The 13,738-nt window shown below is 39.0% G+C and overlaps 1 protein-coding gene across 1 annotated transcript in view; it reads left to right on the top strand.

Moving 5' to 3' along the window:
* LOC140314667 (calsyntenin-2-like) overlaps positions 1–13,738 on the top strand; it is a 286,768-nt gene that overhangs the window by 118,335 nt on the left and 154,695 nt on the right. The window lies entirely within an intron of this gene.

A 13,738-nucleotide genomic window follows, 5' to 3' on the forward strand; every position in this document is an offset into this window, starting at 1 on the left:
ATGTATTTCAGCAAGTAGCTGCTCAAAATGCCACATCTGAAGTGCAAAAAGCCTGAGGGAAACTTTAAACACACACTACTTTCACATCTTGCTGTGCAAAGTGAACATACTTGTCAGGTGCAAAGTGGCAGAAATTTTTGGATGCAGCTTTTTCTTCTATTCTGAGGTCAGAAAACATGTGGAGAAAGGTGGCTTTCAAGGACTGAACAGAAAGCATTTATTGGGCTTTCATCCAAAGCTCCATTGAATTTGCCTCAGTGACTGACTGTGCACACTCACAAACTCATACATGCAAATGAGAGAGAAATGAGAGACCATGCGAGGCACTTGCCCAATCACTGGCAGCAGTTTTGGTTCCAATGATTCCAGTGAAACAAATTACATTATCAATCCATTATTTGCGTGAACTTTGGACAATAAGGTGCACTGTTCGGTCAGAAATGGTTTTCCTTTATACACCAAATAAAACTGTTGGAGAAGTTAGACAATGGTCAGGCTTGGTGAAAATAATGGGCATATGTTTTCCTAACTGCAGTTTTCTGCATTTCCTTTGCTGATTGCTTATTTTTGCAGTCCACAGTCTGTTAAGAGACCAGCAGGGATACAGAGAGGTTAGAGCCACATTACAGAAAAATTTGTGTATTGGTCAATGAAAGCATGCTTGAATGAATTAGGATGGTAATTAGATACTAATATAAGCACCACAATAAAGATGATTTGGTATAATGAAATAATCCACCCAAGCTTTAGTTTGTTTGCTGATTTTTTAAAAATTATTTTTGTGTTTGCGTGTGTCTGTGTGCGTGTGTGTGTGGATGCTAGTTTATGTGTGTGATAACTGAATGGTGAAACAACAGGAGAAACACAGGTTTGTTCACTGCTTTCCCTGACAACAAAAAGGTGTTCTGTAAAGATTTCAACCCTCAATTCAAGTTCAGTGATCAAACAAAAGCAAAATAAGGATTCAAAGCACAACGTTGATAAATTTGGCTGCATTTTTTTGTTCTAATAATGTGGTATTATATTTAGGATTTACTTAAGCCCTTTCATTTACAATCCCTGGCCTCTTACCCTAATCTTAAACATCAAAACTGAATGCCTAACCATAATTTAATACTAACCCTGATCCTAGAATAAAGTCTTTGTGCCCGTGGGAGCTGAAATTTGTTCCCTTTGCTTACAGGAAATCCAAATAAGTTAGGTTTTCTTTGTCTCCATCATAGAATATGAAAAAGCACACTCATGTTCCTCTGCCACCAAAACCACCTCAGTAAATGATTTCATTAGCACGGATTTATTCTCTGTGGGAGTGTGTGTTAATCACAGAGAACTAATCGATACCTCTCACTATGCAATGGCTTCCTGTGTGTGCATATGTGCATCTTTGTGAGCGTTTGGAAAGCCCCTCAGGGACAAGTACAGTCTTTGCACCTCCATGATGGATGGTGTGAGTGTTTTGGCTATCAGCAGTGTTTTACAGGCTGTGAGTGGTCATTTTTCTGAGCTGACCCTGTGACAGACAGCCTGGAACTGAGCCAGCAGCTGGCAGGCGTGGACACAGCTGGACTGAGAGAAGTCTAGAGAGAGTGTGCCTGTAGTGCTAATGAATGAAATGAAAGCTAGCACCCTTTTAGAAAGACACGGATGCCATTTTGGGTTAAAGGAGCGAATAACAACTTTTAGTGCTCAGATGCCAGTCAAACTTAAGGTTTTGGGAAGAGCAGGTTTGGAATTAAATAATTGGTTGGATCAAAATCTCACTTCCCCAAAAGTTTGACCAATATCTGAAATATGAATTACAGTAGAATAACCTTCTAACCTTTAAAACTCAATAGAACATCTTTCTTTTTTTTTTTTTGTCCATGCGATTATTTCTAATTGGATGCCAGCAAAATGTTTCCAAAAAGTTTGGACAGGGGCCATTATACCTTCCTGTTGCTTTACCTATTCTGTTAACACCAGTCTGTAAGCAGTGCAGCAGTTCTCCACAGTGCAACCAGCCTAGCACCATTTCACATCTTTTACTGCAGCTATGTTGCTGTAATAGTTGCAGAATTTGGTTTGATTACACAGCACTTGAATAAACCAAATGACTGTGTTGGTCCAACAACAATTGGACCGTTAAAATGCATGTTAACCTGTTATTCCAACCAAAAACATATGATAGCTTCTCAAAACTGTTTTTTTTTAGTTTTTCAAAATACAGCCATAAATATTTTCAGCCCATTAAGACTATGTGCCAATTTGTGGTAAATTTCTGCTCTAATAACATCCTGATTTTATAACTCATCATCTGACAAAATGTGTTCAAGACACTTAAAAACGCCTGTGCAGTGAACATGGCTATACAACATGTTTACAACATGAGAAGGTTATAAATAACAGAACGTCTTGAATGTTTTCTCATACCGTCCACAGTGTCATGGCGTCGGACATACTTTGCTTAGTTTCACTATTTCACTCTCATGCATTCAGGAGACATGTATACAGGGACAAGGACAGGGATCCAATTCAATGGGCAAATTGAGCTGTAACCATAATGTGATTCAATTGTTTACGTACTGCAACAAAGCCATTTTTGGAGCCCATTCAGAGATTTACCCATCATAGTCATGTCTTTTTGAATATGGCAGTTGGTTTTCTGTGATGTATTCTGTGTATGGAGGTTTATCCATATTGTCTGAATCTTTTAATGATATTATTTCATATAGAGCAGTTGTCCAAAAGCTTTAAGACTGTATTAGCATATGGAAAATTGACATAATGATATAGACGTGATATAGATGTGCATTACTGAACTATTTGTCCCCTGCTATAGATTGATCTAATTCCAATGATATACATATACATATACATAAAATGGCCTTGTATGAGTTAAGCAAATACAACTTACCAATATACTTGAATCAGTGGGAGACAGTCCCCTTAAGGGATAATGTGACATGGTAACACAGTGGCATTTTCAATGCTCCATTCAGTGTCATTTCAGAAAAAAAACAACTGTTCAGTGTTATATATTTAAGTTTTATCTTTTTTTCAGATTCATTTTCGCTATACCACTTGAGTGCCAGTAATATATTCATCATGTCCTGGCCGTGTGGTTTAGTGACTCCAGGTGTTGAGGGTAAAATCCCCAAATTCTTAATACTTTTACATTTAAAAAAACATTATCTTTAAACTGTTCATCACATAGTCTCTCACAGTGTGGTTAACTCTGGGAGCCACTCTGGGAGCCACTCTGGGATGTTCCTTTCATAGCAAATCATGTTCTAGTGCCGTTGCTAATTAACTTCATTAGTTTGTCAGTGTGACATGTTTCTAAATTTTTATCTTGTTTCTATCTTGCACTTGTTCAGTTTGAAATGTGTTACTGGCATCAACTCAACAAAACAGAATATATCCTAAAATATTTCAAACATTCAAACATTCACATTATTACTGTTCCTTATTTGTTTGTGAGCTATTCAAATCAAAGAAGGGCTGCATGTCTCTGTGAATGCCAATGAATTTCTCTGTTGACATGCTACCCGAAATAGCACGAATACTTTTTAGCAGTGTAATAGAAGCAATTAGCTTGATTGACTGTGAGCTCACAATATTGCAAGTATACCAGATTTGTAGAAAGAAAAATGAAGAAAAATGTTGCAGAATAGAGGAAGAAAGAGAGGTTGAGCTTTCCTGGTTGATTAATAATCCTGGTTGATTAAATATATGGGAAGTTTGATCGGAAATGTGAATTAAAACACGTAGGCACCGATTCATTAACTGCTTCTTTTTACTTCTTGCAAACCAGTGTGAATTATTGTGTTTTTGTTTAACACATTGATCACAAGGAAATGAAGCATGTTTGGCCTCTTTCTTTTTTTTTAGGTGTCCTTGGATCCAAAATAAGCCTGTTTCTTTACAGCCGCTTTATTGAAGTAGCACTTCTCAGCCAAGCTATTTGATTCTATGTGCCCATGAGAGGAACATTAGACACTTTCACTGTGAATACTTAAAGCCCTGGTTGCAAGAGGTTAGAGGTAACTGACTAGTTTAGAAAATTACATTTTATGCAAATAACAGTGTCGGTTTTATGACAACAGTCAAAAAGATATTGAATTGTGCAGTTCTTATATATGGATTCTTTCTTCTCTTGTTTCAGTTATCACAGAAGACGTTTTATTCATCATTATGCTTTTGGAAATATTGCCTATGTTGTGTGTTTTTAGTCCTATTTGAGGTGATTTATAATAGACCTGCTTGCCTTTTACTAAAACTGAGAACCACCAGCTATGCACCGTAGCAGTCATGATTGGGAAAGCATGTGTATACGAGGGGGAGAGGATAAAAACAATAAAGAAAAGAAGAATGGAGTTGCCTGCAGAGTCGTTCTAAAGCACTAATAACGCTGTAAGGAATTTTAGTAATTTTCTGGATGAAAAGCATCGTTTAGCTGCAGACAAATTTGCGCAAGGCTCCGTAGTAATTAGAATCTGGGAATATGATTATAGAAATGCACCATCGTGAGCAATGACATGCTTTGAATGTGGTGCATCAGACATAAGAAGGCAAGGAACTGCAATAAGCACGACAAAGGAAAAGTACAAGTAAACACATTACCAGAATACTATCATCAAGAGTTCACTTTAGGGAAAGTTTAAAGTTACAAAAGTTTGACATGAGAGATGAAATGTAAAGCTGCTGTGAGTGAAATTGTTGCAGTATCCAAGGACAGATGTCACAGGCATCCATGTGTTGAGTTTGCTGCTGAACTTGAAACAGGAGAGATTTTATCTTAAAGACCATTAGGTAAAGTGGACCTTGGCAAGAGAAAAAAAGAGAGAAGGTGCCGAGCTTTCTTCCTTTCACAAAAGCCTGTTAGAAGCAGAGCCAAAGCTACATGCTCTGGGTGACTGCAACCGTAGATGGAATGTCAAAAAATTTTATGATGACATGAAAGCAAGCATTATGTGAGGTTATCTAACACACTGCTGCTTTTGGTATAAAAAAAAAATTGGGATTGATTTGATGGAATGATGAAGATTATATTTCTTAATTTCATTCATTCAAGTTCCATAATCTGAAATGCAGATTAATCCTCCCTGTAAAGCAAGCAAAACATTCTCTCATAGTGGAGAGATTTTGTGATCTGTGTGTATGATGCAACATACAGCACTATAATGGAAATAACTTAAGACAAGTAAAACTCGTGCCTGCCCAGATACTTTACTCTGTACATCAGGCACCAGGTTGATGTTTCCACCTTGTTGAAATGATGCTAAAGCATTTAATCAGTTTTGTCCCAGTACAGAGGCTCGAACCTCCCTCAGCTGCATTTCAACACCAGATATGTCATAACATGTTAACGCAGCTTGTCTCATCTCAAAAAGATACACCTGCTTTTCTACACACCTTCAAAAACACATGCTTTTGGTTGAAAGTAATCTCAAAAAAGAAAAATCCGTGACCATATAATTCCTGTGTGCTTGTGTTAAAGCTAGTCTAGAACTAAAATGGTGAAACCCACAAATTAAATACTTTTAGTAGAGGGTAACTCTAACATTACAGTGCTAAAAACACCCAGCTGAACATGTTAAATGTGCAGTTAACAGAAAGGGGCTTCTAGAAGAGTTCTTGTGGCAAAGTTGCTATTGAGGAAAGACTTGTTCAGCAAGCTACACTCTGCAAGCGTTCACAAGGGTTTCTTTTCTGGATAATTGGGTCACAGTTAAGTTCGAAGGTGGGTGGAGCCACGGTAGGAATTATGTGAGTAAGAAACTGAAAATGATAATTTGTTGTAAAAACGTCTTCTCCAAATGGAGATGTGTTGCCAAAGCAATGAAAGAAACAAGGAAAACCAGATGGGATGAGTCTATCACACATATGATAGGAGCTGATTATTTTAGATTCAGCACGGGTAACAGTGTTAATTGCTCTGTTTAATGAGTAGTTTCACAGTGTCTAATCTGTGTGTTTCTTTGCGAGAGCTGTAGTCTCTCGTTAGTGAAGTTTAGGTCTGCTCTTGTCAGACTAGAATATAGCAGAGTTTGACAGAAACAAACATGTTGTATTATCTTAAAATGGAGAATTTCACCATATGCATCTACCTTCAGTCATCTTTGGTCTCTGTGTCCAACTGATTTAATTTTTAAATTTTCAACTGATCTGTGAGTGTTGTTTTGTCTAGAAACAAACAATGCCATTAAACATGAACTGTTTTTGAGTAAGACATCTAATTAGTGCCCTTTTTCCTGGCGAACAGCAGGGATGACACACACTGTCATTATTATAGATGAATGGAGATGTGTGTTGCCTTGAGTCCTAATAGTTCAACTAGTAGTGGATAAAATAGAAACAGCCATTGCTTATAAATAAGATTTGATGGAAACTTTGAGTCACAATGGCTAAATGGTGCGCAAAAATGAAGGTAAGGAGACATTTTGTTCCCTAAATTAGCACGGTCCTTTCATTTTTGGACGAGCTGATGCAGATCTTGCTTAATAAAGCAGTTGCTCGCTTCTATGTGGGTCATGTCATATGTCAGTGTGAGCTGTGTTCTCTGAGAGATTAGGGGTTAGTTAATCAATTTAACAATGATTCCACTCCTTTGACACAATGACTCTGGTCTGTTAAAAGCAATCTCTTTTTAATCATAAATCCTTGTAATTCTTTTAGCATAAAAGTGATGTTTTCTTGGTGGATGACTTTATGACTGTAATGTTTAGAGTGTCATGTGTGTTTTTTGCATTCATTATATTCAGTGTACTATCTATAAGAACCAAAGTTTGTCATCCAAATCATCAGTGATCATTTCCAAAGTTTCAAGTGAAGTATGCCAGGGTTCTTGTAATCGATTGGTCTTCGTATGCAAATGTTACTTACTGAACATCAAATCAGTGACTGTTGTTGATGTAGACAAACATTAGTTCAGCCCTGAACAGAAACTCTTTTCTAAAGACTTTTCCCACCTTCCCCTTGCTACCTTTCAGTTAAACTTACTGTAAAACAATGAAGCATAAAAAATGCCTCATTGTTTTTAATTTTTCTCATACACACATTTACATTACATCATCCCCAGGGAGAAAGACAATGGGAATATTAGGACCAGTGCTACATGCACATTCACAAATGTACAGCATATATGACAACAGGTATGTGTCAGATAAAGAGAGTTAATGTCAAAGCTCGAGACAAGGGCAGAGATACAGTTGCAGTAAAAATCAAACAGCCCTCTCATCTTTTCTAATGATACATTTGTGATCATACATTCGAAGCGATGACATCTCTCATTGCAATTTGAAGTGTCTATGCCTGCATCAAGGCAGGATGGGAAACATGTTTTATGAGCTGCTGGATATTGCCCAGGTGGTTCAGATACAGTGTTTGATTTGCACAGCTCCTTTCATTTACTGTGTTTGATTTGCGATAAGTGACTTTTCCTGGGAAGAAATCGGTAGTAATTTCCCAGTTATTGCTTTCTGTCTTTTCCTCTTGATGCTCCCTCATCCCCACCTCATACACATACTCATCCACACCTCGAGTCCTATGAACTGCCTACAAACCTCTTAGGGACTCCAACTCGCAGCCTCAAGGCATGATTGGAGTGAGCTATGCAAATGAATAGATTTCAGCACAAATTAACCCAAGATAGTAATCCAATGCTAAGTGACTGCTGTTTAATTTCATACTGATGAATGAACTGCCTCAAACGGTGCTCAGAACAATGGTCTCTAATTAGAGCAACACTATCTGCAGACACAATGATTGGCTGATGGACTGATCTTATGTGGATCATGTTGGAGCTGTTGAAGAGCTGTTCCTGAAAAAAAAACACTTGAGGTCTTGGAGTTTGCGAGTTTTAAACCTAATGACCAACACAGACGGCATCTGGGATGTGTTTTGGTGCAGCAAGTAGGCAACAGCTTCCCTCTGCTACCATTTGTAAGAAAGCTGGAACAGGTTTGCTTCAGGAGTGGATTGAAAATTCCCTCACCTTTGTTCAAGTCGTTTGACTTTTTTCCTCAACAGACTGAATACATTATTGCTGTCAAAGGACTACCAAGCGAATATTACACAGTAGAATTGTTACCTAATGTGATGATTTCAATATTTTGACCAACTGCTGTAAATGTATGTCTATGATTCAAAACAGTATACAACTTATTTTGTTCCTTTCAAAGTCTAGTTTTCATAAAAAATATTCAAGGACTTGATTATTGTCATTTAAATACAAATTGAGGCCACTTTGTAATGCTCAAGCTCAGAAAATACAGTAATATGTTGACCCTGGTGGAGGTTAAATGATGGTTGATGCCTTGCAATTCACAAGTGAGGATGAGCTTAAAATATTTGCTCTGAAAACAAAAGAAAAAATATTTTGAAAATCCTGTGGGAAGATAATTGACTTCACTGAGGACCTGTGCATGGAGATGGCAGTATTGCATTGGTGACTTTCACAGGAGTGCATGTTTCCTCTCTCAGAGGGGGTGAATCTCAGATCAAATCATTTAGTTTGATCCAGTGAAATGAAATGGAGTTAGACAAGGCCAACCTGTTGCACCGTGTTTTTCACTTTATTCCAATGTCATAAGAAAGCACAGAGAGAGGCACGGAGTCAATTGTAACCCACCTGCATCAATTTCTCTCTCCTTTTTCTGATTTGTTTGCTTTCTCATCCTAAACTCAGTCTGTTTGTTTCGTCGTCATCCTCGCTAAGTTATTAAGTTTCAGCTCTTTTCCTTCTCTTCAACTTCTCTTTTACTCATCAGTCCACTAGTTGTATTGATACCATCAGTCACTCCTTGGTTGGAAATATGCAAAGTGTTTGATCACTTCCAATGTTTTTGAATTTGCCCTTTAAATTAATCCATTTAGAAATCCATTTAAAAAGGTGATATTTGAGCTGCAAATTTAAAAATTTTGTCCATACATATGTTGTCAGTGATCATGTAATTATGATCCAACTTATCCAAAAAACTCAATGACATACTTTTATTAGTCTGCTGGTCAAACGTTTTTTTTGTGCCCTGTCTCCTTAGTGACTGATGTTTTCATGGGAGTCTTCTTAAATATCAAATACAATCCAATGATTAGACCGAACTATTGAGAAAGGCACCTCAGCACTTACATTGACAATAAAATGTTTATTCATAATTGTTATGATCTCTTCATTTTTCATTCAGAACCCATCAGGCCGAATATTTCACTCAGCCAAAACTTTGGTTTATGACCAAAGACCCACAGAGTTAATTACCATCTGCCTCAGCATATGTCCATCACTAATTAGCAAATGAAGGGAAGCTATCGGAATAAAATCAGATTTTGAACGTAGTAAAGTATTTGCTTGCTAAATATACCAGTGAAGATTGTCAGTGTGAGAATCTAAGCATGGTGGCATCAAATTTATGTTCATGATGTCTCACTGAACAGTTAGCATGGCTGACAAAATATTATGAACGCTCACACTGTTTTCCAAACATAATTAAGATTGATCTAAAATCATATGTAAAGCTTGGTTTATATTTTAGTAATGTTTTTCTAGATTAGAGTCTGTATCACATCACTACTGTTCTAAAAGTTTTTTTCTTTGCACAGGAAAGCAAAGCTTTAACTGAAACTCTTTCATGTTATTCTTTCCCATGTTTCATTTATTGCAAATAAGACAATGACTTTGGCAGCACCGTAATTGTAGACAATGAATTCTGGCTCTTCCGTTGCCAAGAGAACCAGGATGTTTTTGGGGGATGAGACAGTTTGCTCCCTGCAACTTATCTTTTCTCTAACCCTCCTCATGTCGAGCACTTGACAGCTGTTATCTTGTTCCATTCCTCGGATCAAGCCTGAACAGTCAGCAGAAAAGAGAATCAGTTTTCTAAACTGTCCTTTGGGAGAGTTGTGCAGGAAAGTGATATGTGGTGACAGCAGGGACACTGGTTGGAATAGTAATATGTTGTGTTGTGTAGACAAAGGCAGTGATGCAGACATATGATATGCGTCATCACGAGATGATGTGTCATGAAATTTTACAAATGTCTTGAATAAAACTGTCTTTTCAATTGAATCATTTTAGAATTTTCATCCCACTTTGGGTTGGAGGCGCTTTACTTAAGAGGCTTAGGTACCAATATGCACAAATCATGACAAATCACTAATTTGCAATATGATTACCATAAGGTCACATCCACTTATATGTTGTAATAATTCAGTCCTGTTGACAGGAGTTAAGCGTCACTTTTAAACATTTTTGTAGTGGATATCTAGTGGATAACTAAAGTTCAGCAACGTATATGAGTGCATGCATGCGTGCATGCATGCATGGATAGATGGATAGTTAGATAGTTTTAGTTTTTACAATAACATTTATTGGTGAACAGAGTCAAATACCAGTACAAGACACTTAGGAAAACGTCAAATCAAAAAAGCCAAAACCCAAAGAAACAAACAAATAAATTAAAATCAAAAGTTAAAAACTAAATCATTCCCAAACACTGAACAAATAGCATCTTCACAGCACCAACGATCAGTAAAGACATCCAAAGAACCCATTGTCTTGTAGAAACAAAATTCCAGTGAAACCCTCGACATAAGGAGATTCTTAAGGATCGCCACAGCCTCATAACCTGGTGTCTGGTTAACTTTATTCTTGCGACTTAAATAAATAGCAAGGTTTGCCTGCCCAACAATAAAGTTAATCAGGCAACACTTTGTGTTACGTTTTTGACAGTTAGGGAACCCAAGAATAAACCTTTGCCTTGAACACATCACCCCCAATGGGCGAAGTAACCCATTCAAAAAAATAAACATAGGAAGAAGCCTGTCACACCCCATAAAACAATGAAACACTGTTTCCCTCTTGTCACAAAATGGACATTTATCACTTGCTCCTGGATTGATCGCAGCAGTAAGTGCATTAACAGCTATGGCCCCATGCAAGATCCTCCACTGAAGATCTCCTGTCAGTTTTGTCAATGGTGGTTTGTATAGAACCCTCCAAGCTGGCTTACTCTTTCCATCAATTTGCAATTTTTCTCTCCACACCGTATCAGGTCTATCTTTTAGTTGTTTCATATTCAGAATCTTCACCATCATTCTGTACATTGCTTTCCCATCAGCTGAACGCAGGTTAAGGTTGCCACGGATCCCTAGGTCCAGCAGTGGACTAGTGTAGCTGGACTCACGGAAACCAGAACTAAAAACAATGTCAGGAAAAGGATCTTCATCATTTGGCTGAAGGATACCTGAACAGTACCCCTCTAAGAGGGCCCTCTCCCCGCCATTCAAAAGTGCAGCCATTTTGTCTAAAAGCCTATGAGCATACCTCACAGACCTCAGTCCCAAAGAAGAGGCAAAAGCCTCTGCATCCTGTAAACTGTTCCCAGCTTTTTCAAAGACATGTCGCAATTGAAAGCAGTTACACGCACACAATATATTCTTCAGTCCTGGGGTGTCATCCCCACACAAATCAAAACGAGCCCCCAAGATGACCGGTTCTTCAAACAACCAATGTAGAGAAACCACTGGATTCAGCCAGCGGTGCTTGATCAGGCCCCAGACCTTGAAGCAACTCTGGTAGAAGGGTGACAGTCCACTTAAAGCAAGTCTCTTAGGATCCACCAGGAACAAGGCACAATCCATCCTCAGCGTGTCCACCTCCCGCAGAATAGCCAGCGACAGGGGGCGGCAAACCATGCTTTCTGGCCCCAGCAAAAGCTTCTGGGCAAATGAACTGTAGGCGGAAGGTGGCCTTCCTGCTTATCAAGTTGACGAGGCCCTGCCCGCCCTCATCCTTGGGCAGGAAGAGCACACTCTGAGGGACCCAATGTAGCTTGTCCCAGAAAAAGTCAACCATGAGTCTTTGGATTTGGGCCAAGAGTCCAGCAGGCGGTTCATCACAGGCTAACTTGTGCCACAGCGAAGAAGCGACCAAGTTGTTGATCACCAAGGTTCGCCCCCTATAGGACAAACGGGGAAAAATCCATCTCCACCTTTCCAGACGACCCTTGACCCGATCCACAGTGCCCTCCCAGTTCTTCTGAGGAAAAGCGTCATGACCCAAAAAAACCCCAAGGTACTTAAAACCATCCCTTTTCCAGATCAGCCCACCAGGCAAGCTGGGGGGCTGCCCGTTCCAGTTTCCCATCAATAACGCTTCACTCTTCCCCCAGTTAACTGTTGCAGAAGATAAGCTGTTAAAAACTTCCACAATACATTCAAGTTTGCGCACATCATCAGCACAGGTGACAAAAACTGTTACATCATCAGCATAAGCAGACAAATAAAAGCAGCTGTTACAGTCAGGAAATGTCAGACCATTCAATTCAGATCGCAGTTTGTGAAGCAATGGTTCTATAGCCAAGGAATAAAGCATCCCTGACATAGCACATCCCTGCCTAACACCCCTACAGACTTTAAAATGAGCGCTCAAACCATCATTGACCTTAAGCACACTCTCAATGTCCCTGTACATTGTTTTTATCATGGCACTAAAACCAGGGCTAAAGCCAAAAGCATCTAACGTTTGCCAAAGATACACATGTTCGACCCTGTCAAAAGCTTTTTGTTGGTCCAATGAAATCAAGCCAGCTTTAATGCCCTTTTTGTGAGAGAGATCCAGAAGATCGCGAACCAGAGCAATATTATCAAAAATTGACCTCTGTGGTATACAGTAAGTCTGATCGATGTGTACAACTTGTTCAATTACCCCACGCATTCTTGTGGCCAAGGCCTTGGAAGCTATTTCAAAATCTACACACAGGAGAGAAACCGGACACCAGTTTGCTATATTTCGTAAGTCACCTTTCTTGGGTAGTAAGGTGATAGCAGCTCTTCTGCAACTTTGTGGTAGTAGGCCTTTTTTAAAACTATCAAGCAGGACACCCAACAAGTCCTGCCCAATCACTGGCCAAAAACATTTATAAAACTCTACTGATAAACCATCAATTCCTGGCGCTTTACCGTTGTCCATACTCATAAGTGCAGAGTGGAGTTCATGAAGGGACAGAGGTTCATCCAAAGCAGTGGTGGCGGATTTTTTTATTTTGGGTAACCCATCATAAAAATCACTGGCTATATCTGCTGCATTAGCAAGCTCGCATTTATACAGACCAGCATAAAAACCTAAAGCGTGCTTACGAATATCAGTAAGATCAGTGAGCTCATGCCCAGTGTCTGAGAGCAGGCAGCGGATAAGTCTACCCTGCCCATTCTTCCTCTCCAGATTAAAGAAGAACTTGGAGGGTGCATCCATCTGGGTGACGCATTGAAACCTAGACCACCAGGGCTCCCTGGGCTCTTGTACCTAACAAATCAGACAACATGTTCTGTTTACGCTTAAATACTGTAGAATGTTCTTCATATTCAGTGGCAGCTACCAGCCCTTGCAGATCAAGGATTTCGTTCTCCAGGGCTGTCATCGCTTGAGCCATTTCTTTTGTTACATTCAGTGTATACTGTTGGCAAAGCTGCTTAATTTGTACTTTTCCACAATCCCACCACTGCTGCGGGGAGGAATACGTTCCTCTTTCCTTCCTAAAAGTTTCCCAAAAAAAGGCAAAAATGTCCAGAAAGTGCTTATCATCTAACAAAGACACGTTGAAATGCCAGTAGGCACTTTTAGGCTTAATCGGCTCTATAATTACACTACAAATTACTGCACTATGATCAGAGAAGCCAACAGGGGATATTTTGCACAATTTCATCGAGCTTAAATGATGGTTAAAAACATATAGTCTATCCAATCTTGCAAGAGATACAAGGT

The sequence above is a fragment of the Leuresthes tenuis genome, unplaced genomic scaffold (assembly GCF_036924035.1).
Source record: "Leuresthes tenuis unplaced genomic scaffold, fLeuTen1.0.hap1 SCAF_9, whole genome shotgun sequence".
Taxonomy (NCBI): Eukaryota; Metazoa; Chordata; class Actinopteri; order Atheriniformes; family Atherinopsidae; genus Leuresthes; species Leuresthes tenuis.